The sequence below is a fragment of the Crocodylus porosus genome, unplaced genomic scaffold (assembly GCF_001723895.1).
Source record: "Crocodylus porosus isolate Cpor-Errol unplaced genomic scaffold, CroPor_comp1, whole genome shotgun sequence".
Classification (NCBI taxonomy): Eukaryota; Metazoa; Chordata; order Crocodylia; family Crocodylidae; genus Crocodylus; species Crocodylus porosus.
Window position 1 is genome coordinate 10,306,472 of NW_017728912.1, and position 27,840 is coordinate 10,334,311.

The 27,840-nt window shown below is 42.7% G+C and overlaps 1 long non-coding RNA gene across 1 annotated transcript in view; it reads right to left on the reverse strand.

Annotated features, from left to right (window-relative positions):
- LOC109309341 overlaps positions 1–25,681 on the reverse strand; it is an 83,689-nt gene extending 58,008 nt beyond the window's left edge. Inside the window, exons 1-2 of the long non-coding RNA XR_002100883.1 lie at positions 25,263–25,681; positions 6,668–6,716 (exon numbers count right to left, since the gene is read on the reverse strand). This is a non-coding gene — a long non-coding RNA (uncharacterized LOC109309341). The remainder of the gene's footprint in view (positions 1–6,667; positions 6,717–25,262) is intronic.
- Positions 25,682–27,840: the final 2,159 nt, after the last annotated feature.

Consider the following 27,840-nt stretch of genomic DNA (forward strand, 5'->3'; position numbering starts at 1 on the left):
ATCTGATTCAGAGATTCGGCTGTTGTCAAATCAGCTGGATCTCTGAATCACACAGGCCCCATCCCCCACCCACTCTCCAAGCCCTGGCAATGGCTGCCCTTCCCCACCCTAGCTCCCAGCTCTTTGAAAAGAAAAGCCCTGACTCACTGGCTCCTGCCTTGTGGGGGGTGATTTCCACTACCCCACACCACATGGGGATCTCTTCCATGAGCTCCCCAACCCCCACCTGCTGTCCCAGCCCCACCCCCATGGCTGCCCCACCCACTGCAGCTCTGGCCCTTTAAAAAACCCAAAAAAGCCCCCACTCACTGGCTGCTGCCCAGCATGGGGGGGCAATCCCCACTGCCTGCCACTGTCCCATGCTGCATGGGGGCCCTGCATGAGCCCCCCAGAAGCCCGAAGGCTGCTGCTTCAGCCAGTGAGTGCAGGGGGTGGAGTTTGGGGGGGGTGTTAAAGGGCCAGGAGCTGGGGCAGGTGTGGCAGCCATGGGGAGCTGGGAGAGTGGGCGTGATTGGGGGGATCATGGCAGAGCCCCCTATACAGTGTGGCTTTGGGGGGCAATGGGAATCACCCCCCCCACCTGGCAGCAGCTGGTAAGTGGGGGCTTTTTTTTAAAACAACCGAGAGCTGGGGCAGGTGGGACAGCCATGGGGGGCTGGGACAGTGGGCAGGAGCACTCAGGGGGTCTGTGGGAGCAGGCAGGGGATGAGGCCTGGCAGGTATCCCCCCATTGTCCCCTCCTACTCCTCCAGCCCCCTCCTCACCTGCTCCCTACTTACCAGCACAGAGTCAGGGTCCAGCTCTCTGCTGCAGTGGGCAGGGACCACCAAAGCTCTTCAAATCTTTTCTGAATCAATTCCCTAATTGGTCCCTGATTCAATTCGGATTTAAAGTTTCGGCCACCGAATCGGCCCAAATCTCCTCCCAATCGAATCAGCACCCAAAGCTTCACACAGCCCTATTATCTACGCACTTAGTTCAAAGATCTTCTTAATGGAGATCTGCTGACTACTTTAAAAGCCCTGACTTCTACCAATTTATCTTTTTCTGATGGACGCTTTTCGTCTACTACTATTATCACTGTTTCTGGCAGCGCACGGCCTTGCTCGCTCATATCCAACTTAAAAATAAAAATAAAATAAATCTTCCATTTGCTTTCAGGCTGATAGCCCCATCAACTTCTGTTAGGACATTACTCCGAGAGAACCGTACTGCTGCCATCCACATCCATGCTAAGCACACACTGCTGTCACTTACACACACTAGCACAGTGATGTAATTCACTGGAGAACCAGATGTTCTTTCCACATGTGAAGTATTGTTTTGGCTTGTAATATTTGCCATAGAGTTGTCTAAAGAAACTGAGGAAAGTGCTGCTTAAACTGTCCTGGATTAGTCTCCACTTTTAGAGAGTTCATTTCTGGTGAGGCTTGTTCCCTTTTTCCATGCAGGTTATTTTGTTTGCTTGTTTTTCTTTTGGTATTATGTGTTAGTCAGCAGCTACCCAGAGCCAAAGAGTGTGACAGAGTTCTGCTTCATTGAGTGCCTGAGCAATGTGATGAATGGCTGTCTGCACAACAGAACAAATAGTTCATATAGATCCTTCTTGATAAGAACAGTTACACAGGACGATCCCCCCCAACGGACAATCAACAGCACAGCAGTTACTAGGAAAGAATAGTAATAAAAAAGTTAAATCATATGGGAGAAACTGGAGGCTCTGAACAATGAGGTATAAATAGGAGATTGTATTCAAAGAGTAAGCATCAAACCTTGTTGAAGTAGCAGTATTGTCAGTGGTGATCACTACAGAAGGGCTCAGAAGCTACAAATGAGCATTGTTTCTGTGGAGACATAAGCTGTCCCATGATGTGTCCCGGCATAGCTGGTACAACTGATTGACAGAAATAGGCATTGTCCAGGGCCGTTGCCCCAGAGGATCAGGACTTTGCCACTCCTGGGGCTTCAGGGGCCTGATCCTGAGAAAGAACATACTTCAGGTGCCTGTCCCCAATTTGGGGCACCTTCTGAAAACATGGGAGATGGGCGAGGTACAGAGGATTGGAAAAGGTGAACATAATACTCATCTCTAAGCCAGGTCCAAAGGTGGATGCAGGGAATTACAGAGGGGTTAGCTTCACCTCAATATCTAGGAAGTTACTACAGCATAGCCTAAAGAAGGTCATTTGCAAGCACCTGGAGGAAGAAAGACTAATCACAAGCAGCCAGCATGGATTTATGAAAAAAGTCATAGAAAAAAAACCCCTTGGTTTCCTCCTTGACAAGGTAACAACTTGGATGGATGAAGGGAATAAAGGGAATAGTTTATCTGGACTTCAGCACTTCAGCAAGGCTTTTGACAAAGTTGCATACAACCTTCTCAAAAACAAACTGAAGAAATGTGGGCTAGATAAAACTACTATAAGGTGGATAGATAACTGGCTCAATAGCCACAAGCAAAGGATAATTATTAATGCATCCATGTCAGAATGGCAGAAGGTTTCAAGTGGAGTCCTACAGAAGTCTGTCCTGGGCCGAGTATTACTCAGTGTATTTATTAATGATTTGGTTGCTGGCATAGAAAGTCTCTTGAGCATGTCTCAGCAACTTTGTGGATGACATGAAACTGAGAAGGATTGCAAACACATTGGAGTATGCACACGTAATTCTGAAGGACCTCAACAAACTGGAAAGTTGAGCTAGAGCTATGCAAGGTTCTACACTTAAGAAGGAATAATCAATAGCATAAATACAAAATGAAAAACAACTGGTTGGATGGCAGCACTATGGAAAAGTGTCTGGGAGGCTTGGTAGATTACAGACTCGATATGAGTCTGCAGTGCAATGAAGCCAATAGAAGCATTAGGTGTAGGATACAAAAGGTGATAATGCTTATCTTCTTTGCACTGATTAGGCCTCATCTGGAATACTGTGTGCAGTTCTAGACTCTATATTTTAAAAAAAAAGGATGCGGAGAAGTTAGGGTCCAGAGGCAGGCAAGAGAGATGATAAAGAGTTTGAAAAGCAAGACATATGAGGTGAGGTTGAAGGATCTAGGCCTGTTCAGGTTGTTAGAAAAGGTGCTTAAGAGAGGGGACATGATAGCAGTCTTCAAATATTCAAAGGGCTTGCATAAAGAAGAGGGAAAGCACCTTTTCTCTCTTGCTGCAGAGAGAAGGGTACAGACCACTGGCTTGCAGTTGCAGAAAAGTAAGTGTAGATTGGATACACAGAAACAACTTCTTCACATTGAGAAAAGTGAGGCAGTAGAATAGACTGCCTAGGGAAGTTGTTGACCATTTCTGGAGATATTCAAGAACAGGTTCGACAGCCCCTGTTTGGGGATGATCTAGGCATAGCTATGCCTATATTCTACTATGGGTATTTTCTATGCTTCTGGGATTTTTTGGTTGTTCCCTCTCCTACTTCCTGCTATATGCATCAAGTTGTTTTTAAGTCTCCCTTAGAGGTTTTGGGTGTTGCCAGAGCCAGAGCTGGGGACTTTAATTGGAGTATGCCAATTCTGCTAGGACCAAAGCCAGATGTTTTTGGCAAAACCATCTTGTCCCTCCACTCAGGGTCAGACTGATCACCATATTTGGGGGTTAGGAAAGAATTAGCTCATGGTCCTATCGGTTTGGACTATGGGGGATTTTGCCTTCCTCTATAGCTGGGGACATGGCCCTCTACCTGGGATTTCTTGAGCATATATTGACAACATTTTATAGAAGCAAGACATTGGCTGCCATGGATCCCCTGCTTTACCTGTGGCAGATTAGGGTGTTATATCTAAATTGTTTCAGGGTTGATGGTAGTCTTATGCAGAGTTATATTAGGGATTGCATAGGCTGGTTTGGATATGGATAATCCTGCCTCAGGCAGGGGGGTGGAATAAATGACCTCTAGAGGCCCATTCCATCCCTACTTGTTTAGGACTCTATAACTAGTTTTTCAAAATTAATAAGAAATATTACAGTTGCAACTTACAGAGAGGGCTGGGAGACCAGAGTTACATGAAAAAAATTGCCAGCTGTGGCTTTGGCTACATCACAGTCCAATGGCTGGGGAATTGGCTCCAAGGCCAGACCCAGAGAGTGGTAGTCAGCGGAAGTAAATAATCATGGTGCTCTGTAACCAGTGGAGTCCCCCAAGGCTCTGTCCTGGGATCTGTTATCTTTAATGTCTTTATCAATTATGTAGATACTTGTGTCAGAAGTGGACTGGCCAAGTTTGCTGATGACACTAAACTTTGGGGTACAGCATCCACACCTGAGGATAGGCTGATGATCCAGGCTGACTTGGATAGGCTTAAAAAGTGGGTGATGACATTCAATACTGATAAATGCAAGGTACTTCACTTCAGGGGGGGTGAGGCAGGGACCCGCAGCACGTTTATAGGCTCGGCAGCGTTACACTTGCTAGCACCATGGCTGAAAGACACTTGGGAGTCATGACTAACTATGAGATGAACATGAGCCATCAATGTGATGTCACAGCTGGTAAAGCAAACCAAACTCTGGCTCGCATCCATAGATGCTTCTCAAGTAAATCTCAGAATGTCATCCTACCGCTGTACTTGGCCTTGGTGAAGCCTCAGCTGGAGTACTGCATCCAATTCTGGGCTCTACAATTCAAGAAGGATGTGGAGAAGCTTGAGTGAGTCCAGAAGAGAGCCATGTGCATGATCAGAGGGCAAAAGAATAGGCTTTATGAAGAAAGGCTGAGAGCCATGGGACTCTTCAGCCTGGAAAAGTACAGGAGTGACCTGATGGCAGCCTATAAGTAAATCAGGGGTGTGCATCATGATCTGGGGGAACATCCGTTCACCAGAGCACACCAAGGGATAACAAGGACCAATGGTCATAAACTCCTCCAAGACCATTTTAGGCTGGACATAAAGAAAAACTTTTTTACTGTCTGAGCCCCCAGGCCTGGAATAGATTCCCTCCAGAGGTGGTGGAAGCACCTACTCTGGACTCTTTTGTTAATGCCTTTTTCTAAATGCCTAGAAACTTTTAATATCTTGCTATCCCTACAATGAACTGCAATAAAAGATTAAAAGGCATTTTTTGTGAATGTTTGGAGGTAGTACAAGAAGCAAAATGAGAATTTCCTCATTCCTTAAAACAAAGAAGGAAAGTGTGAGGCACTGCAAACATTAAAAAGTTTATCTTCTGCTTCTGTCTTCCCATAACCTTTTTCTGAATAAGGAAAATTCATCAGTTCATAGCAGACATATTTCACTGAAATGTGTTGTGTTTAGCTGCCACAAAATTGTAACATTAATTGCCACTTGGGATCCTTCTAACATGGAGATTAACATCAACGTGGCAATGTTTGTGTTAAGAAGAAATGAGTTAAATGGAAAAGCAAGATTCAGAACAAAAATGGATGACAAGATCTCCTCCTCCTCCGCCACCACCTCCTCAGGATATCAGGGTAGGGAGCAGGGGAATAGTTTAGACCACAATCTCCATATTTATAGAAGACAACACTTAATGTATTTTTCACTATAAATTATATTTTCGTCTGGAAGATTAAACTATTTCTAAACGTTAGTAGTTGATTGGGTGACATTACCCCCCACAAAATTAGGTCACTAATTTAGCACTAGTGTAGCAATATTTGTGACAGCTCACGTATCACCCTTTCTAAAGATTAAATGATCCATTTCTTAAAACAGGCCTGAATCCTACCTATAGTGTAGCTTTCATTATTCTGCTGTGAGCAGGGTTACACTAGCAGCCAGCAGAAGCAAATTACAGACTTATTTCTGTAAATGCAGATTTAGCTATAGAGGGCATGACAAAGCAAACTAATATTCCCTAACCCTTTTTTATAAATTAAGATGACCTTTGCTCTTTACAGGTATAGTAGATACCACTAGTTAATGCCCTTCACTGTCACCTTTGTAATTATTATTTCACTCAGTACTTTTTTCAGGTTATATCACATATGAGAGTATTTACCAAATTGTATTAAATCCAAATTATTGCTTTTTCTTAAATCTCAGCACACCAATTATTATGTCCCCATCTAAGTAAAATTTATTTATGGTTTGAAAATAATTACATTAGTATTTTTCTCTGATTTCAGCCAGGAGAACTAAAATAAGATAAACTATAAAACATTTTTGGAAAAAAAGTAAGGGAAGAATATAACTGAAATCAGGCCATTAAGGGTTGGCCCTCACAATACAGGCCTCATATAACCTTTAGACAAAGGTCATGTATTATTTAAAAATGGGTAGTGGCTCTTAAATTTCAGAAGATTGCTTCTGGCAATAACTATTGGGGAAAGGGAATAAACATCAGTGAGCAAAAAACTGGTTTCTTTAAGAACTGTTAATATGAGATCTGGTAAAAAGGACATCTGTCTGTAGAGTGGGTAAATACAAAGCATTGCCATCATTTACATTTTTCACATAAACAAACCACTAGAACATAAACCAATATAGGAAAATTCCTCTACAGCCAATACACTTCTGGTCCAAAATTAGTAAAAAAGTAAAAAAAACTTCATTCTGCCTCCTATAAATTTGTGTTTATGTTGTAGTTTTGGACCAATTTTCAAAAGGCTCCCCAAAAGGCAAGCAGTTCCACAAACAGTTTGTTATACAAGGTGCCAGTTGAAACACACACATAATAACGTTGCAAAATTATATTACCTGACAAGTTTCAAAAGCTTACTCAGGTGCTTGCTTAAGCTCTTGAAACCTATAGGGAAATGAAGATACGACGATATTTTAGTCAGATTGCCATAACATTTCATTAGAAAAAATTGCATAGCTGTTTAACTGGACACTGAAAGAAATACCAGCAGTAAAAACAAGTTTCTTCATGCTTCTGTGAAGAAATAGGGGAAAATCAGCATATTACAAATAAGCTATGGAAGAGTCTCAAAAGGAGTTTGTGGCATCAAGTATGTTCAGTCAAAGGATCATAAAGGCATCTTCCATGGACTCCAGAAATGACAAAAACAAAGCAGTTTATACCACATGCTGTGTGAAATATGCCTGTCAGATCCATCTGCCAATATACACACTTTGGAGGAAACCACCAAAACCTTTCATTATTTCATGAAACAAGCTGACAACAAGAATGTCTCAGTGTTAGGGTTTTATGTAGAAGAAATTAATATTCATCAGCCCATCTTAATAGTCATCAACTCAGACACTGGAATGAGGCATGTCATTCAATCTAGAAATTCTCTAGTCCAAATCAAACAAACTAGGAGTGAAGGTCTGGTTACAGTAAAAGCTCTCAGAAATCTTAATTGAAATTCTCTCAATAGCAGAAATATTTTGTCAAATTACCCCGTTTCTTGGGAGATAAATCCATTTTTGTGCAATCTCAATCATTTGAACAACAAAATAAAAGTGTTTTTTGAAAGCAAGAAGAGAATTTCATAGATGTGCTACACTAGAAATGGATTAAAAATTAAGTGAACCATAACTGTAGACATGGAATTCATTAATGGTATGTATAAGACAATGCAGTTCAAAACGAATTAAGCATCATATCATGGTCTCTTTTATGTGGATCATTCAATCACCTGGTCTGCATTGCTTAATAGCAGCCAAACATCATTCTCTTCACAGCTAAGCGTACCCTTGAAGTTTCAGGGGTTGCTGGATCAGTCCCAAATGCTAACAATTTCAAAGCTGAATGAAAGACAAAACGGAAGTAAATTAATTGTCAGCAGTCATTAAGGTCTGCCTTACCCTAGCATAGGTAAGGTATACTAACTTTTATAGCCAGCTGTATACAAGGGGGTGATCTGAGCAGCATTCATATTCAACTGCCTTTAAGTCATCCACAAGAATGATTTGGTACTTTTCCAGATGTGTTGATTGAAGGCAGCCACAGGTCCAAACACAATTGAGCCCTGAATTCTTCCTTCTGCAGCTGCAACAAGACGCTTTATTCCATTGTGCCACAGCACCCCTAAGATCATAATATACCTAAGTACCTTGTATTTCTAAAATATTCTTCTGTGTTGCCTCAGTGGTGTAGAATGCCTTGCCTTAGTCTATTTCTAAAGCTTGCTGTCATTAATCCCAAAAGTCACTTCCGCTGCCCTATTTTAAAAGATAATAAAAATATCCAAAGTATGTATAACAGCCAAAATATAAATGAACATTTTCAACTAACTCAGTTATTACAACCTTTGAACCTCCCTCTCGTTGTCCCCAACTTGCATCTGCTTCTGTCTCTCCTCCTTGTGACATTTCTTTACATAGGCCCTGACTCTGGAACTGAGGACAGGCAATGATGTCTGCCAACATAGACATCATTGAATTTATGGTACCAATACAGCTAAATCCTGTGGGCCAGAGACCCACTCTCCTTGTTTATATGAAACACCAAGCATTTCTTTACTAAATACAGTTTCATCAAAGTATACAGTCTACTTGGATGACATTTCATTTAATCAATGGGATGGAAGAAAAAGACTTTGGTCATTCTGATGTTCAAAAACCAAAATAAGCCATTTGTAATATAATGCTTTATTGTTTAAAAAAATTATAATTGTACTCTCCTTCATGACTTCACAACCCTACATATTAATGGACCACAATGTTAAGAACTAAAACAGTTTTTCTCACCAAATAATAAGATCTGCATAGTAGAACAAAAGTGGTAAAGATACCATACTCACCACTGAATATGTATTATACATCTTATTCCTTTCCCTGGGAAACAATTATAAGTTCTTAACTTTTATTTTTCTTTTTTTGAAAAAGCCATGATAAGGAAAAAAAAATCAGAGTTCATTAACAGAAGAACAAAATCTGTAAGCTTATTTGTTCAAGGAATAGAAACAGAGAATTGAAACAGAAAAGTACACAAACAAAAAACTAGGGTCTGATTTTTCCATAGTGTGAAGTCTCCAGAATAGGTTACACTCAGGTAAGACTTTTGTCTCCCCCTGCTAAGGACTTCTGCCTTCTGTCTGGCCTCCTCCACAGGCATCTGCCATGGTCCAGGAGCAGGCACTGGAAAGGGGGGGAGGGGATAAACCCACTTATGCCACCATCCCCAGCTCTACCTGGCACTCCACCCAGCGGCTTCCAACAGCTGGAGTCCCCAGGCCAGCAGATGAAATGCAGTGAAGGAGGAGGGAGCAGGAACCCAGAACCCCAAGCAGCCACTCCCTTCTTGCTCCAACTTGAGTGTGACAGGAGGCAGTACCCCTTACCCCTAGGTCAGCTGGGGACAGCATCAAAGGCAGCAGATAAAGCTTCTCTTTCTTACCTGCTCCCTTTTTGGCTCCCTTTTTGGTGTCCCACTCCAGCCTGGGGTTCCAACCATGCCTTGAACACCACAGGAGACCCAGACATAAGGAGTCACAGAGAAAGGAAGCTGACAGTCCATGACCTTCACTGTACAAGTGGTGCAACTGCACCACTGTACCCCACTACCCACCACTCCTGGCAAGATCCCCCGTCTCCAGGCAGATGCTGAGGTCTGTGCTCAAGACTGCTGCATACTAGGGGTGTGCATATAGAGCCAGTGCAAATGAAAAGGGCTTCTTTCTTGGCGGTGGTCAAGACCTTGCTACAGAGGCTATATATAGACTTAACCTTAATGTCAGCATATGCACAAGTGACTACGAAGCATCTCTTTTTCTATCTAAAGTGTTCTTGTGATAGACTTGTAAAGGCTGGTACTTCTGTTAATAAAAATGTAAAAATACTGAGGCTTAAATGTCCAGAAAGAATTCTGAAAAACAAAATCCAAACCAACTCTCACTGACATAAATTTAAATCAAACTGAGCCAAACCAAAGTGTCTTCAGATCAAGATTCATGGATCATAAACTTACCCTAGCACAATGAACTTTCCTTGACTTGTAGTCAGTTGAGATACTGTTAGATAGGAAGAGAAGAAAATGGGAAGAGAAAGCATAAATTAAAAAAACTCTGAAGAAAACAAATATGTCATATGAAGCAGTAGATAGGCTTGCCCAAAATCATGTTGAGTGGGGCATCTATGTGAGATGCCTTACTGCACAGTAAAGCTAATTACTGTGTAGTAAGTGTCATTGTCTACATGTGCTGACCCTTACTGCCAGTAATTTCCTCTATTTGGCAAATGCAAGTAGCAAATTAACTTCCAAGCAATTACAGAACAGTAGAGCACATGTAGACAGCCAACCAGGAGCAAATTTGGTACTGGTCAGCTGGAGGCGAGAGACTGCTCCCTGTCCCCAGGAGCTCCCTGCTGCCAAGGCAGGTTCTGCAACTAAGGGGACAATGCCCCCTGCCCTGGTAGCAGGCAGCTCCCAGCCCCAACTCTATGACCATGGAACGGGGACTAGGAAACTGTTCCCAGTTCCTAGTCACTCCCCTGTAATTGTCCCTGACAACCTCAGGCTCCACAGGGAAACCTGTATATACCACCTGGAGGTGGCTGGGGACTGGCTCATTGCAGGCAGTCCCCAGCCAGCTCTGAGCTGCATGTGCAAACTTCCCAACAAAGCCTGGGGGTGCCCCAGTCAGGGGCAGGTCCCAACCCCTGCCCCAATCATATAATATAATGGGGTTTGGAAAGAGCTTCAGGATTCCCTGCCCAGCTTGGGGTTCATTACAAGCTGCCCCTCTGATAGATAGGGGAGGGTGCAGGGATCTGCCCCTCCCCTGAAGCTCTTACCAAGCACCCTGCCCTTGACTGGGGAGCGGGGGCCAGGTGTTCCCTGCTGCGGACATTGTCTCTGCCTGGGCTTCACCACTGCAGCCTGCCCAGCAGCAGGCAGCTCCCAGGGGCAGGGGGCAAGCTTCCAGCCCCCCACCAGGAGACAGCTGTTTCCTTCCAGTCCCTGGACTAGCACCCAGGGAGAGATTTCTGCCAGGAGCAGCAAATCTGGTCCTGAATCCCTGAATGTATAGATGCCTGTCCAAGGGGGTTTACTCTGGAGTAATTTACTTGAGTAAACGTTCCCATTAGTTAAATTTGGTGGTTATGCCATTGGACAAATTCCTCATAAACATCTCATCTACATAGAAGAGCTGAGGCCAAGAATGTTCTGTTCATAACATTTTCCATCTTGAGAAATTGAAGACCTTAATTACAATATACCTGCACCGATGTGTAACCACTGTTGAAAAGCAGTCACACTTTCTGATGAAAAGAAGCATCCCTTTTGTGCCAGCACAGAACATGACATCAGTGCTGAAGTGAACAAGTACCATCCTGTGCCATCTTTCTCTTGGCATTCATCTGCACTTTCACACTACCAGAGAGAGAAGTGATGACATACATGCTAAACATGAATTATGCTGTAACTTGGAGGGAAAAAAGCATGTGGCATGACAAGTAGCTCCCCGCCTTTTTTAACAATCTTCCCAAACTCATTTTATATACAATATGCTTGACTAAACTAAGGGAGAAATTAAGGAGAAAGATCTTTCTGAGATAAAGAAATGAGTGTCATTTAATATTATTCTCTTAAACTAAATGCTCAAGATGGGCTCATATTGAAGTAAAGACATTTACAGGAAATTTCCTTGATATGAAAAATAATTCATACCATAGTATAGACTGCTGATCCTCTGCATACTCCAGTATTGTGGTGCTACTCAATATCAGAGGCAGAACTAAGGCGGCCTTGGTTTTGTATATATATAACAGTTCTGCAGTCTGTAATACATGTAAGGCTGCCCTACCTATTTAGGGAGCACAATCCTTACAGAAAAATATGCAACTGTTTTAATTTTGCTCCTCCAGAAAATTCCCATCACCCAATTAACTTTAAAGACTATTCCCTATTTTTCTCCTTAGTATACTTTGACATCCCTACAGCTATCTATTCCTAGCTTTCGATCACCAAGTCTCCTCTGTGATGCAGAAGAGATCCTCTCCCCCATACTTTTTCTTTTAAGTATAATAATCTTAAAAACACATTTGGCCCCAGCACAAGTCCTTTTGTATGGCTGGTCCCACAAATCCTTATATAAACTTGTCTGTGAAAAGGACCTTGCAGAGCCTTCATGCATTCATACAAAGAAAAAGGGTAGGGTAGGTTAGGCCAGACTGTACATTCTTTGAAATCTATATTTCAAAATATAATATTTTTAACAACAACAAAATGTATCACTCTCAAAAAATATGGAATAATATTACAGACTTTTAAATTCCAATATTGCTATGCAGAGCAAACTCAGGGATTTTTCCTATTACATTTCCAAGCATAGAAAACCTACATTTTAATTCCAAGTAGACTGAGAACCCAAAACAAACTTAAACTGATAGCAAGCCTTTTTTCCTCAGCCAGTAATATCTGAACAAAACTTTCCATTTCCTTTGTTTACAAGTTCCTTCTAGTTCCCATGTTGCCATTTAGTATAGATTTGAGTGTACCATTTAACCAAAACAATTATTCTTAAATGGGGTGGAAAATGTTATAATCTGCAACAAAATTGCCACTGACCATAGTGATTTCTGCCATAACTATGTATACGAATAGAGGACAAAATAAATATGGAGCGATTCCTTCCAGTAGATTTTTTGTTGTTTTTTGTCATTGTTACCGTTTTTATAAAACCTTAGCACTGCTCCCTTTAAGGCATGTTTTCTGTAAGAAAAACTGGAATGTATATTTTGCAATGTTATTATATAACTTTATTAGCAAATACTTTGGTTTAAAAAATATTGATGTAAGTGTTTGTGAAAATTGCTAGAACAGTAAGACATGGAAAATAAAGATGTGTTTATCCACAGAATACTTAATGTAAAGCTTCAAGTGCCAATTGCATGTCAACCCTTAGTTGAAGGAACTGCACAGAGGGCACGAGTGGATAGTTGTCTCTCTGCCCATTTATTTCTTGGTTTTAATGTTCAAATTGTCAATAAATGGTGTAAGTTTTGTCAATTTACACAAAGGAACACAAACCCAGTATTTGCTCAGGTTTCCCACCCCACTCACCTAATTCAATTTTACAAGCCTGATACGTCAAGCAGCAGAAATAAGTAGTATATGTTCCAAATTTAAAAAGAAGAAAAACCTCAACAATGAAAAGTAAATTTAAGGCATTTTTTTTATTTTGTATTAAATGAGCTGTGGTATAGTTTCCCTCTTAATACTCCATATTTTAAGGAGGAGTACATATTCTAAGAAGCAGATTATCTACATTGATCACCAGGTATTTTGGGGAGTACTTCTTTCCTCTCCCACACTACAGCATATATAATTACTCTGTGGCCAGTATACAGTCGTAACTCTCTCTGCTCTTAAGGAAATTGCCAGTACATTGAGGTAGCTGCATATCCACAAAGCACGGTGTTTAACCAGCTTTCAAGCCTTCCAATGTCCAACAGTCTCAAGCCAATTAACAGTGGAAGAAGTGATGTAAGTGTGGAACAGTTTAGCCTTATTGGGCATTGCAACACTGTTGAGGGTAGGTGCTGTAAAGCCTAGGCCCTCTCCAGCCTGGCGTCTTCCCAATGAATGACATCAGGATGGGGAGGGGTCAATGGTATCCTCCAGCTGCTCTCCGGTGTTTTCTCACCTGCCACATCTTTGATCTTCTTTCCAATAAGGAGCTGGTTCCACTGAGTGATAAGTCTGGGCCTGTTGGAGGAATTTCTTCATGGGGCTCCGCTTCTTCTACACCCCGCACCATTACCAGTTCTTCAACATATGACTTCTTTTGAGGACTGACCCCTTGCAGCAAATCTAGAAGCCTTCCTTAGTCTGCTGTGATCTGGGTCACACCCCTTCTACTTGATCCCCTGACAGTCAATCAGCACACCAGGCCTATTCTAATCTCACCATTCATACAGGATTCTTCTGCTTTTAATGGACTAACAGCCTTCCAAAATAAAGTAACTTAAGCCAGTTTCCTCCATTCATGAATTGTGCAATAAAGGTACATTGGCTGCCACCCCTTCTCACATCCAGGGTTGACATCCTGCATCAATTTTTTAGCTGACCCAAACAGGAGAGTTCACTTAAGTCCACCCCTGTACCTTGACCCAAACAGAAGAGTTTACTTAAGTCCACCCCTGTACCCTAGGGTTGATCCCCCCCTCTGTCAGAGCACTTTAATGGTCCAGAATGAACTAAATAAAATCAAATTAAATCTTCTCTTTCATCAGGGGTTGATCCCCTCCCCGCCTTTTATCAATTCATTCAGGGATCCTCACAACAAACTGAAACAACAGTCAACTTAAGCTGTTTCCATCCTTCACTCATGGATAATTCTTCATCCTCAATTTACTTCATCAGTCCCACAATGGCAGAATCAGTTTAGGAACAGCACTTGTACCAGCTGGCTTAAGTTGCCCTGTTCCCAGCAGGTCAGTAGTCCCAAGTCTCACACCTCCCATGAGTTAAGATACCTGCTTTGGGTCCAAGCCTTCACTCCTGAATCTGCCAAGTCATCCTGACTGTCCACTGAGAATCTCTGTGCTCATGGGTGGTCCTCCAACTACACATGCCTGTTAATGTACAGCCTTCTCCCACAGCTAGCTGCAGGTTGGCGCTGACCAGAGAATCCTCCAGCATTTTCTTCCTGCAGACGCCACAGTCTCTCCTCAGTTGCCTCTCTACAAGGCTGGAAGTACTGCTCTGAGCTTCCCAGCCACCAATCCAGACAGAGCAGTCACTGCAGAAGCACAGTGTAGTGCTCTGGGCTCCAGATGCTCCTTTTCCTGCCTGAGGTAAGTGATGGGTGATTATCAGCCCTGGGATCTCCATCATTCTCAGATCCTTTCCTCTTACAAACACAAACAATAGGTTTTTGGTTTTAATTTGCTTTTTAACCTGCTTCCAAGTATGTTTTTCTCTGACTACAAATCATAGAATCATAGCTTAGGGTTGGAAGGGACCACAGGAGGTCATCTAGTCCAACCCCCTGTTCAACGCAGTACCAGCCCCAGCTAGATTATTCCAGCCAAGGCTTTATCTACCCAGGTATTAAAAACCTCTAAAGAGGGAGATTCAGCAACTTCTCTGAATAATCTCTTTCAGTGCTTTACTACCATCCTAGTGAGAAAGTTTTTCCTAAAATCTAACCTGAACTTCCATTGCTGCCGCTTGAGACCTATGCTCCTTGCTCTGTCATCTGCCACCACTGAGAACAGTCTAGCTCCATCCTCCTTGGAGTGACTCTTCATGTAGCTGAAGGCTGCTATTAAATCCCCCCTTGGCCTTCTCTTCTCCAGACTAAATATGTCCAGTTCCCTCAGCCTCTCTTCATAAGTCATGTGCCCCAGCTCCCTAACCATTGCCATTGCCCTCTATTAGACTCTGTCCAATTTGTCTACATCCTTTCTGTAGAGGGGGACCCAAAAATGGACACAGTACTCCAGATATAGTTTCACTAGTTCTGAAAAAGAGAGAGAATCACTTCCCTTGATCTGCTGGCAATGCTCCTAGTAATGCAGCCTACTAATGTTGTTAGCTTTCTTGGCAATGAGGGCACACTGTTGGCTCATATTCATATACCACAGTAGGTTTGCCATCTATCACAGGTTCAACGGTGGGAAGGGAAAGGCTATTTCAGATTGCAAAATTGGTTTACTTGGTAAAGTGGCAAGAAAATACTCAGTCAAAATACACATTTTTAGAGCTTTATCACCTGGCCCCACCTGAGGCTTCCCGTGTTTGGCTTACATTATTCAAGGGAGATGCACATAACCCGGGTGCACCCACATATGTGCTCCCCTCTCCAAATAGAAGGGATGGGTGGCTAGGAATGCTGCAAGAAGGATCTGCAAATGAAAACCAGTTCCCTCCATTCCCTATAGATCAAGCCAGAACAAGGAATGCTTAACTAGGTACAGATTTATTAATACATACAAAATCTAAAGAAATCGATATTGAGAAACATATATACACAGATGTACAATTGTCCTAGAATGTTCTATCCCACAAATTGGTGGCGATGTGTAGGGTGTGCACGTGCACCCCGAGAGCACTGGTGCACCCCCTGTCAGCCAGTGCTCTCAGGCACGGGGGGTCAAGCAAGAAAGCTGGTGCCCCCCCTGAGAGCACCAGCGAGGGAGTGCACCAGGAGAAGCAGTCCCCCCATGTCGGCCAATCCCGCTGACCTAGAAGTGCCAGTGGAGCACCAAGAAGTGCCGGGTGCACCACTGCCAGTTGCGGGTCAGAGGGACTGACTGCCATGGGAGCACCCTCCCCCCGGTCAGCAGGATCAGCCATGAGGGGGACTCCCCCCAGCCTGTGGGATCAAGTGCCCCACCAACTCAGGAGGCACCAGTCGTTCATACTGCGAATGAAAGCTGAAAGATTACACCACCTCAAGAAGCATTGAGATGCATGGGTAAGCAGTTAATCTGAAACAGGTAAGTACAGGTAAGCACGAGTAAGTATCAAGGAAGGGGTGCTAGCAGAACCCTGGCTAAGTATACTCTACACTCTGTTAAACTACCAATATACAATTATAAAAATACACAAAATATAAGATGCAATGTTACAAAATATGAGGCATTCTCTTCACAAAATTTAAGGTGCATAAACATCAAAAATAAACTTGACTCTTCAAAAGTCCCCAAATCCCAGGCTATTCCTAAGGCCTGGGCTGTGTTCCAGTGGCTAGTGGGAAGGGAAAACCCTAATGCCCTTTCATCCTTCCACAAACCCCAATGAAGCTCATAAACTTAGATAGGGCCCTCCCCCCTGGGACCTGCCCTCCAGGAACCACTTTCTAACCAGGAGGAATTTCCTCCCCTCTCCTCAGCAACTCATGACTCTGAGGTCTAGAGTGAGTGGTCCTTGGCCCCTCGGGCACATTGCTCCTCACTGGCAAGAGCCTTCTGAGCCTTTGACTTCTTCTGGGCCACTGGCCTGTTTGAAGCCCCAAGCACTGTCACATGCTCCCGGGGCTTTGCCTTCTGCTAAGGGTTGGAGGCCCAGGCCACTTCGTGCAACACTGGGGCTCAGTTCACTCCCGGACCCTCCATGCAGCATTGCCTGCACCAGACTGCTGGCTCCATGCCAGGGCCCAGACCCGAGCTGCCGTGAGCAGCTTCCAAGGTCCCAATCCCTCCTAGACCACTCTGTGCTGTGCTGTCGGCACTGACTGCCTGGCCTTGAGCCACGGGTTCTCCATCCCCTGATGCAGCTACCCATGTGCTGGGCATGCTGCTCTTTTTATACCCTCTGAGAGCTCCATCCCCAGATTGCAAACAGATCAATCAGACTGAAGCAAAGTGAGGTCTGGGTTCTCTGCCTCACCTGGGTAGGGGCAGGGCAAGTTCCTCCCGAGCTTTTGCTCGATTGATAGAAGGGCTTCACCAATCACAGTGAACATTCTTGGAGCCCAGACATGCCGGGCAGCTATCGGTAAGCCCACCACACGCAGAACCCCTGGATAGTTGTATCCAAGATCTCTTCTGCAATGCAACAAAATGGCACTGGTCATTCTTCCCATATGACATTCCACATTGAGGAGAAGAAACTCAAAAATGCTCCGTAAATCAGCCAAACTTTGCTCAGGCATACTACAAGAAGTTATTTTATTTTGTAGAAAACATCAAAAACAACCTCACTCTGATCCATTAGAACAAGTCTCACCTGCTCCTGATCCTAAAAGAATGGTTTTTTTTACTCATTCAATAAAATGTATGCATTGTTTTAGGGTATTTCCCTACAGATATGAATATAAGTGTTTAAAATTACAGCAGCTTTTAAATAAAAGCTAAAATGTGAAAGAAATGTCTGCCAAAAAATATAATAGCCACTTCTGAACTGTGCCTTTAATTTCATCTCTGGTTTCTTTTTAATCAAAACAATCTTTCCATGCCTCCCCCCCCCCCATTAAAAGCCATTTTGGCTTCAATGTGCAGCGAGCACAAGGCAGAAAGTCCGAGCTAGAACTGTTAAATAAAAAATTGCCATTTCATGAACACAGAGGCTACATTGTCATCACAACATGGCATTTGTCATATTAAATCTCATTCATCTGTGAGGTAATAAAACCCTATATATGCTGCCTTTTCCTCAGGAATTAGGAATATTCATGCCAAACCTGAAAGTTTTTTCTTACTTAATTTTAATCTAGCCGCATGATTATCTCTGTTGCTATAAACAACAAAACTAATATGCCTTATGGCTCTAATTACAACCAGTTTCTCTCACTGAAGGCACAGATGCGTTAGAGTGGGATTAGCCAAGGATGCTTTATAGTGGGATTAACCAATGTAATCTTTTCATTTACCAAAGGCAGGATGCGAGTGTTGCTTTAACTCCTTCCACTGAGGCAACAATTTGCAGCCAGTACATGATAGTGTTTTATTGGTAACATGATCTGTTCTCATTCCTTTTCTGTAAGCAGTGAATTTTCCTGTGGTTTAAGAAAGGATGGGGTGAAAAAAGCAGCATATTTATGCATAGTTTTGGGATAGGCATTTAGGAACCTTAAAAACTTGCCAACTCCAGAAGCACTTTACATTTTATATGCATTGTTTGTTGTTCCTAAAAAGGAGTCAGGGCTCAATGTTAACTGAATTAACAAAAGCCTTGAGGCTCTCCCATTGGTGTTTAGGGAAAATAACTACTGCAGTGGAGAGACATTTTACCTTCAGAAAAACAACACCAGGTTTTCATAGTTGAGTTACCACACCTTGATTTTATTTGCTGTATTTTACATTTGTTCCCATGAACAAATTTGCTTGATTTTAGTGGGATTTCACAAGGAATAAATTTGGCTTGCCACCATTTTAAGGACATCATTTAGGACCCAGTTTATCCCATGGAGTCAGAATGATGCACAGACTTTGAGTTTCCTTCTTGCTGCAGCAAACTATAGGAGTGCAGACTTAGATTTATATTTTAATTTTTTCACTTATGTAAACATTTATTTCATGCTGTCATAATGAGCCATCACATGTGGAACATTTTACTCAGCTACATCACTAGTTAGCTATATTGACCTTAATGGGAACAGAATCAAGGACTAAGCTCTTCAGGCACCACCATTCCAGAAGTCACTGGGAAGAGGATAAAGAGTATTATGTGGACTCTGGGTGTGTGTAGATGAAATGGGGGTTTACTTCGCCCTAAATTGAAGTCATGGGATTTTAAAAATACCACTTCAGTTTACAGCAAAGTAAACCCCTGTGTCATGTACACTCATGGCTTACCTGCCTCTCTGGCGGCAGAGAGGGGAGGGCAAGCTGCTGGTGGACAGAGTGGTCCCTGGGCTGCAGGGCCGGGTGGGAGGGCTGTTGCTTCCCTCTGTGGCATCAGTGCCCCCCCCGCCCAGGCAGCACCCACCTGCGGGCACCTGGCTCGGGCAGTCCCAAGGGGCACCGCAGCTGCAGACGGAAGGACCAGGTTCCCAAGCAGCTCATGCTGGCAGCGAGGCTCCAGGGGAAGAAAAAAAAAGATGATTTTTTTTTGTCTTTGGTGGAGCCTGCCTTCCTGGGTTGCTGCCAGGCTGCCTGCACAGCCCCTGAGTTGCACAGAGCCCAGTGTTTCACTCTGCAGCGGTAGGGCAGCAAAATAAAACTCCTCGGGGGTGTTTTAATTTGCTGCGCCACAAAGTCATTTAAGGCACATTACACTACTGAATGTTCTACAGTGGCTGGAATTAACACACAATACACCACTGACATGTGCAAACACCAATGCCATTAAAGCAGTGCAAAAGAATTTAACCCTTTTAAGAGTATTGTACCCACATGCCCCACATTTCTTCTATATACACCCTCTGATGCCACCACCTCCAGTGCTGCCCAGCACTCCACATAGCTGTTCCATGCAATTGGGGCTTTCAGGCCGGTAGGGGAAACAGTGGAGGGAGAAAGAGCAGGGACCTGGTACCCCATAAGCCACCAGCTGGAGTGAGACAGAAGTGGTCCTGGGCCTTCTCACGTCCAGGTCAATTGGAAACAGCAGCAGCAGTGCGCAGGTTCCTACTTCCTCATCTGCTCCCCACTTCATCTCCCCAGTCGTTCCACTCCAACCCAGGGCTCCATCTGCACCTCAGACCTGCAAGGGGCCTAGGTATCTAGGGCTCGGGAGGTGGGGAAAGCTGCAAGCAAGTGACATTCAGCATGGAAAGGGGGGTGCAAGCATACCACTGCACCCCCACCCCTGAAATACATGCCTGTTTCTATCCTACCACAGGATTTCTGCAATGTTTTCAGATTCACTTTATTATTTTGTTCTGGTTGGCTACTCTTCGCATGGGTATTCCCTGCCATTTCTCAGTCAATTAATTGGTGGTAGAAATAACATCTGTATTAACAGCTAAATAAGCAGCAGTTAACACCTATATTTCCTGCCAGAAATCTCATTATAGTGATTTGGAATACAGCTGTTTCCTTTTGCATCATGAACATCCAATAGCTGACTTTCACTGATGCAATAATTAAAAAAAAAGGACAAGCTAAAAGTATATAAAATAATGAATAATTTAAATAAGGTAGAGAAGGAACTGCTGTTCTTCCTTGTCTCTAAATATAAAACTGAGAGAACAGAGATACCCAGGTTGAGTTCTTTGTTAAATAAGAAGACAACGCTCTAGGCCAGGGGTTTTCAACTTTTTAAAATAAGTGTACCCCCTTTTCAGTAACTGTACCCCCGGGGGGGGGAAGTTATCAGCCGGATGGTGAGCGGGGGGAAAGGGGGATGGTGAGCAGCCAGATGCTGAGTGGGCGAAGGGGTAGTGAGCAGCTTGACACCAAGCAGGGGCATGGCAAGAGGTGGAGCAGCAGCAGCACAGTGTCTGTGTGGCCCTGCTCTTGCCTTGCCGCAGCCCTGCTCTTTTGAGACTGCGGCACAAGGTGGTGGCAGCGCTTTGTCTCCACACGTCCCCACGTAATCCCTGGGACATTACAAAGTACCCCCAGGGGTACGTGTACCCTCAGTTGACAACCCCTACTGTCTAGGCCACGAAGAAAATTACAGACACCAAAAGTATTACGTTGAAAAACCTGAATGCAAAACTACATTCCTTTTCTGTATTGAGGAAGAGGAAATGATGGTGTAAAAAAATAAGTTAAAAGTCCAGGGATTAAAGACAGACACAAAGACAGACAAGAAACTGGTTAGTGGGGAATGGGAGGGAGAAGAGAGAGACAGACCACAAAAAATATGGGGTGCCAAGAGATAAAAGGTATGGAAGCAGTAGGCAAGGGTAGTCCAAAGGGAGAGAGAAATAGTATGCTGCTATATAAATGTCATATGTAAAGACATGGAGGACAGACAGATAGAAGTGGAAAGGGGAGAGAGACAGGAGAAATATAAAATTTACTTCAGCTAAAAAAAAATAGATACAGTTTATTAGGAACATAAATGTTAATCCAGCTTTAAAAAACTGTCAGCTGCAAAAGTTCATCTTCTATAGTTCCGCTTTGCCCTTGTGTATTTTAGCACTTTTAGTTAAAATGTTCCATAATTCTAAGTAATTTGTTAACATGTTTCTGTTTCAGTGTCAGGTACTTAGAGTATGTGGAATTCATATACTTTTTCCCTTCTACTTCTAAAACAATCAGGAAGTGCAATATAGTGTGTACTGTCAAAATGCCAAGATGATAAACCCTGCGAGACCTTCAAGCAGTCTGAACAAAGCACTAAAAAATATACTGTTGAGAACAATCCTGCACTGGGAAGGCAATGCACTAGATGACCTAATAGGTCTTCTCCATTAAGTTCTGTGACGTTATTAGGATGGACTAGTTCTTGACCTTTGTAGTAAACCATGTGCTTGCTGTTACATGCATAGTCTGAAGAACATTCCATTGCTTTTCATGAAAATTTCGAGGCAGTAAAAGATGACTGAAGTATCAGTCAGTTGGTTCCCGTCCTTATAGAGGGGGCAAAGGTTTGTCTCTGAAAGATCCAAGAACAACTCAGGCCTTTCACTCTAGGCAGCACAGAAACAATTCCTCCAAGGGGCTCACTTTGTTCAGATTGAAATAGCAGATTGAAGTAGCATTCTCCTACACATTATGTGAATTAATAGGGTACAGAAAATAAAGCATGCTCCAATATCCAAAGGTGAGATTGAGCATGTCCAATCCTCACACACACCTGGGAGCTCCAGGACTGCCTCATCTCTTCAGTCCATTTCAATATTTTTGAATACCATGTTCCCTCACATACAGCATGCACCTTCCCCCCCCCAAAAAAAAACAGTTTCTGGAAATTGCATTCTGAAGCATACATTTTAAGCAAGGAACTATGGAAAACTTCTGCAGCTTGAGCCTCTGTTGGGGGAAAGAGAAAGTATTGCTATATAATGAGCATTCAGGGCTCCCCAGTTTCTCACTTAGCCACAAGCAGACATTGCGTTTGTCCTAAGAGAAACCATTTTATCTGGAAACAAAGTGCAATTGTTCAGACATCTGTGGCCATTATCTCAGGATGAACCCTAAAAAGATTCATGGGATAAGAAGTGTTAGCATGTTGTCCTGGGACACTTTGAAGCATGTCTGAATTTTGCCTGGGAATGCATCATTGAATTGATGGCTGAAAAGTGGTAGTGCATTCAGCCACTTCCTAAACCTTGAATGGAAGGGCGATGAATGCATGTGTCAATCTTAGGATTTTTCTGTTTTGGACAAACGCAGGCACAAATTGTCCCAGAACAAATGCAACATCTGTTGCTAGTCTTTGTACTCTGGCAGAGGCTTAAGCTGAAGAAATCAATTTTCTGAAGCAGAGCTCTGGGTGCCAGGGTAGAGTTTCGTATTGTATCTGCTTGGTGGGCCCTTACCTGACTCTGCAGCTGCTATCCACCCAGCTCAGCTAGAGAAGAGAAGACGTGTCAAGCATCTGGGGTCAGCCACAGCACCTGTGCAAACCTGCAGCTAGGAGATTAACAAAGCAGCCACAGTGAAGTGGGCTAATATTTAGAAACATTAATTGGAATTGCAGTTTCATGCTAATAGTATATGCCACGTTCTCATTTCCCATACTAGATTCATGTATATTTTTTCACCACAGTGCTTGTGGAAAGCAAAACACTTCCAAATACTTGCATGCATGTGCCTTTAGTATGGTTGCCTCCAAAACTTCTTGGGTGGCCATCATGAATTCTCATTGATATCCCACCAACACTGACTCAGCACAAAATATGGCTTACACGTGATGTCAATCACACACCAGAAATACCAAATAGTGAACATCTGCTGAACAGTGGGATATGTAGGGTCAAATTTCCTTTCGACTTATTCCTATTCACCTAAATGGAAAAAATTTAATCCACAGCAAATAGTTCACAAGTAACCTATAGACAGTAATATATAGAAATATAGTCCTCTAAAATATTCATTGAACCAATCTGAACCACAAGTAAAAGCCAAAATTTGCTCAATGAAATTTTACAAAACATAAGAAAGATCAACAATTGTCAATTTTTGTCTATGTCTCGTTCCCATATATGACTAATATTTCTAATAAATTTACAGTTGTATCCATCCATTAAGATGAATTCTCCCTAATACTCCCTATCATTGAATCACTTTGCCATTGGACCCCTTAACTCAATTCCCCCGCATCCTGAAAGGAAAGCAACCGCTTCAGTCCAAACCCCTTTACTACCATAAGTCAGAACTACCAACAGAACTACCATAAGTCAGTCCAGAATTTCTATCGTAGTTTTATTTGGACACCTAAAGAAGTTTATGGAATAAGCCATCTTCATCTTGAGTCCCTAGAGACTCAATATGGATTCCTTTTAACCTCACCAAGTTACAAAATCTCTTATATGAGCATTTCATGGTGGATTGGCTGTCTGGCCAAGTGAGCAAAGAAGAGATTGAATTAAATAATAGTGCTCAAAATATGAAGTTTCCTCCACTGCCCCATGATTATTTCCTCACTGCTTCCAAATGAAGGCAGAAAGATGATTCCCCTACAGACTTCTCTGTGAAGACTGGGTAAGCAGCTGGCAAGTATTCAAGGCTATATTTAAAGTATAGTATGTGGGGGTGAAGGGGAGGGTGAGGATGGTGCTGGGAAGGAGGGGCTGTTTTAGGTTGCCGAGTAGCTTTGTAACTTAGAAGGACTGTTTTTCTGCTGGGGCAGGAGGAGGAAGGGAAAAGCTTTACAGCTTTTTCCAAGCAGTAAAATCTTAAAATACGTGAGATCTAAATAGTGAGTAGAAAGCAAAGACATTTTCTAAAAAACATGCTGGAATTATGACCGTCTCTCTCCCCCGCAGCATAAAGCAAAACCTACACTGATGTAACTAACATAAGCACTTCATGGGTAAGGACAAAAATGGAAAGGCTGTCGAGAAACAATAGATATGATTGTTCCATAGATATGTATGCATATCCAACAGTGATTTACTGGGGATTGAGGGGGAGTTAAGCTATGCTATATAAGTCGCTATACCATCCTTTACATACCTCCTGACAAATTCTTTAAAATATATTTACTAGTATAAGACTGAAAGCACAAAGCAAAGCATGAGTAGTATTGCTGAGTGTATCAGACTACAGTAAATCTACTAACTTTCTATTTGACTAGCCCCATTCTTTCCTATTTATTTAACCTAGGCTTTTTGTTGTTTTCCTAAAATGAGTGTTGATTACTTAAAATGTAGTTCCTTCTATGTCTCTCTCATTCTGTATACATCTCACCGTTACTTTATTTCCCCATAAAATTGCTGAAAGTAACATTACATTTAATGCAGTATGTGCTATTGTAAGATGAATGGTAGAATAATTAAGAGATCCTTTATACTGCATGAGGATCTTAAAATGGTCTCAGTAGATCTGGAAAAACTCCAGAAACCCCTTCTAGTGAACAGGCTTGTCTTTAATAAGTTTTTAAAACTGTGCCAAATTACTCACAAGCCTATTCCTACTTGTTAAAAGCTAACCAAGAATTTCAAAATAAGAAAATTTAGGAGCAAGTGATCATTATATTTTTACACATGAGAAAGCAGCGTGGTCTAGTTACCTGAATGCAGGACCAATAATCCGGTAGCAGTAAATTTTAATTTCAGCTTTGATACCTACCATATTTGTGACTGAATCACTTAACTTTTCTGCTCCCATTTTTCCATCTGTAAAATACATCATTATACTAATTTACTTACTTGACAGGGGTGTTGTGGGGATTATTAGATAATGTCTTGGAAAGGGTTTTGAAGATGAAAAGAACTGCATATAAAATGTTAACTATTAGATGAGAAATCCAAATTAATCCAGGAAAAACCAGAAGGGCTTCTTATCAAAAAAAATTCAAAAGACAGAATAAAAACATAATACATAACCCATGGGAATTTCAAGAAGAAAAAGAAATAGCAGTAGGGAATAGAGGTAGAACATTACTTACAAAGATCCTGTACACAGGCTTGGATTCTCATTAAAGATGGAAGAATCAGAAGTTCTGCCAAATACATATGTAATATGAAAAATATTTTTAGAAATAGAAGCTTTTCCTTCCCATTAATATTTATCTACATATGTATAGAGATATCTATATATAACCCTATTGTCATTTTTCTCATTTATTTTTGATCCTGTTATTTCTAATTTTCTGTCTGTTATTCTTTCTCATTTCTTCAAGCTTCTGCACTGCATCTAGTCTCTCTCTTTCAGAACCAAGCTCCCCCCATCTCTACAGTGTAATGAAAAATGCACAGGAACATAAGGGGCACATTTACTATGGGGTAATCAAAGAGCAACTGAACCTCTAAAGCCCTGACTCCTTTAACCTACTGCAGCTTGTTCACATGTTCCAAAGCACAAATAAGAAGCCAGGTTTCACTGGCTGGTCATAGATAACATGGTAACCTTCACTTCCGTGAAGTTTCCTTGCTGAATCAATGAAAAATACAGCATATATTGAAGTAGTTGAATGAGAAATTTGTACCATCTAGTTCACATAAATGTCCTAAATCAAGCTACAAACATGCAGGCATTCCTCCATGTCATTTACCAAAAAACATATAAAGTGGGCGTGAGAAAAGAGAGAATTGAGATCTTCTCAAAAGTAAGGTAACCAGATGACAATCACACAATGTATGCTCCAAAGCCATAATTACCCAGGAGGAACCCTAGAATCCTAGAGAAGTAGGGCTGGAAGGAACCTTCAGAGGTCATCTAGTCCTGCCTGATGCAGAATCATCCCTATCCAAATCATCCTATACAATCCATAACATAACTCTATGTAAGACTACCACCCTAACCTGCCACAGGTAGAGCAGGGGGACCATCACAGCCAGTGTCCTGCTTTCAGGAAATGATATCAATATATGCTCAAGAGACCCCAGGTAGAGGACCAAGCTCCCTACTAAAGAGGAAGGCACAGTCCATACCAATTGGACCACGGAGTCAAATTCCCACCTGACCTCAAAGACTAGGGAAAGAAATTACACATAAACCAGTTTAAGTGATCTGAAACCAGTTCAAACCTGTAACAGAACAGAAGTTCAGTGCACTTAAACCACTTACAAAATGTCAGAAACCTGTTTAAAATAAACCTGGTTGAACGTAGTATCAGATTTAAGTGATTTTGGTCAAAGTGGTTTATGGAACTTCTGTCCCAGACCACTTTCCAGTTCAAGTGATCAAAAAACTTGAAAGTTCCCAGCATCCCAGAATGCTTTGCAGTTTTGGGCTGTGCTGTCTGCTCCAGTGGAGTATAGTTGGTCCCACCCATCTGCTTCTTAGCCGGAGCACTATCGCTACTTTGGCTGGCTGAGAAGGGGGTGAAGATGGAAAACCTGGCTCTAAACACCAGCTGTTGTCTGCCTGGCAGGGGCAAAGCAGTCCTTTAGCCTTTGCCCTGCTCGAGCAGAGAGGGGAGCAGGGAGGTGCCCAGATGCCAATCAGACCAGCAGGTTGAGGTGGAGGGAGAGGAGGTTTACCACCCACCCCTCTTCCTCCCTGCAAAGAAACCCCTGCTCATTGCTCAAGCAGAGGGGTGGGCAGCATGGCCAGATGCTAGCCAGGCCGACATACTGAGACAGAAGCAGGGGGAGGGGGTTTAAAGAAAACAGACTCCTGCGGGACTCCACTCAAAACCACCTGCCATTCTGACATGGACCCATTAATAATTATCCTTTTCTTATGGCTATTGAGCCAGTTATCTATCCACCTTATAGTAATTTAATCTAGCCCACGCTTCTTCAGTTTATGAGAAGGCCGTGTGGGACTTTGTCAAAAGCCTTTTGGAAGTCCAGATACACTATATCCACATAATTCCTTTTTGCTATCTGCTCCTCAGCTTGCCTCCTTCCACATCCAAATAATCCTCATGAGGTGTTTGGCCACAGTTTAATTTTATTTGAAGACTGAGGCAAAGTAGCTGTTGAGTAGATCCTTCTTCTTTGCATCCTGGGTTGTCACCTACAAGGACAAGCAGGAAGGGGTAGCAGTCCAAAGGATGGATGAGCTTTGAACAGTCTCTCTGTGATGCCCTGAATACAGGTTTCAGGCAGGCAATACACATCTTGGGCCCCCAAATCTGGATAACCAATTGGTGCCTCTCTCACCCACAGAAGAAAATCACCAATTCTTCCTCCTTGGTGCAGTGTCCTTAGTGCCTTGTACTTCCCTCAAGGCTCTGCCTCAGACCTGAAGATGTCCTCTTTTGTGCCTTTACTCCTTAGCAGTTCCATCACAGAATGCTTGAACGCAGTTTCTGACTTCAATCTGATGCTCTTCAGTTCTGCAAAGCCTCCTTCTTTGAGTAGTCACACACTGCCACTTCTCTTCGCTGCCCTTTGGCCTCTTCAGTACCAGCCTCTCATAACTCTTGTCCAAATAATCTTCCTGGTCCCTGATGTAGTGCAGAATGCATAGCCATACTTCCAGTCTTTAAAGAAAATCTGGAATTCATAAAAAGCATTAGCTACCAAGTATGTTACCACAGAATTTGCCAACACCAACTACTGACCACAGAATAC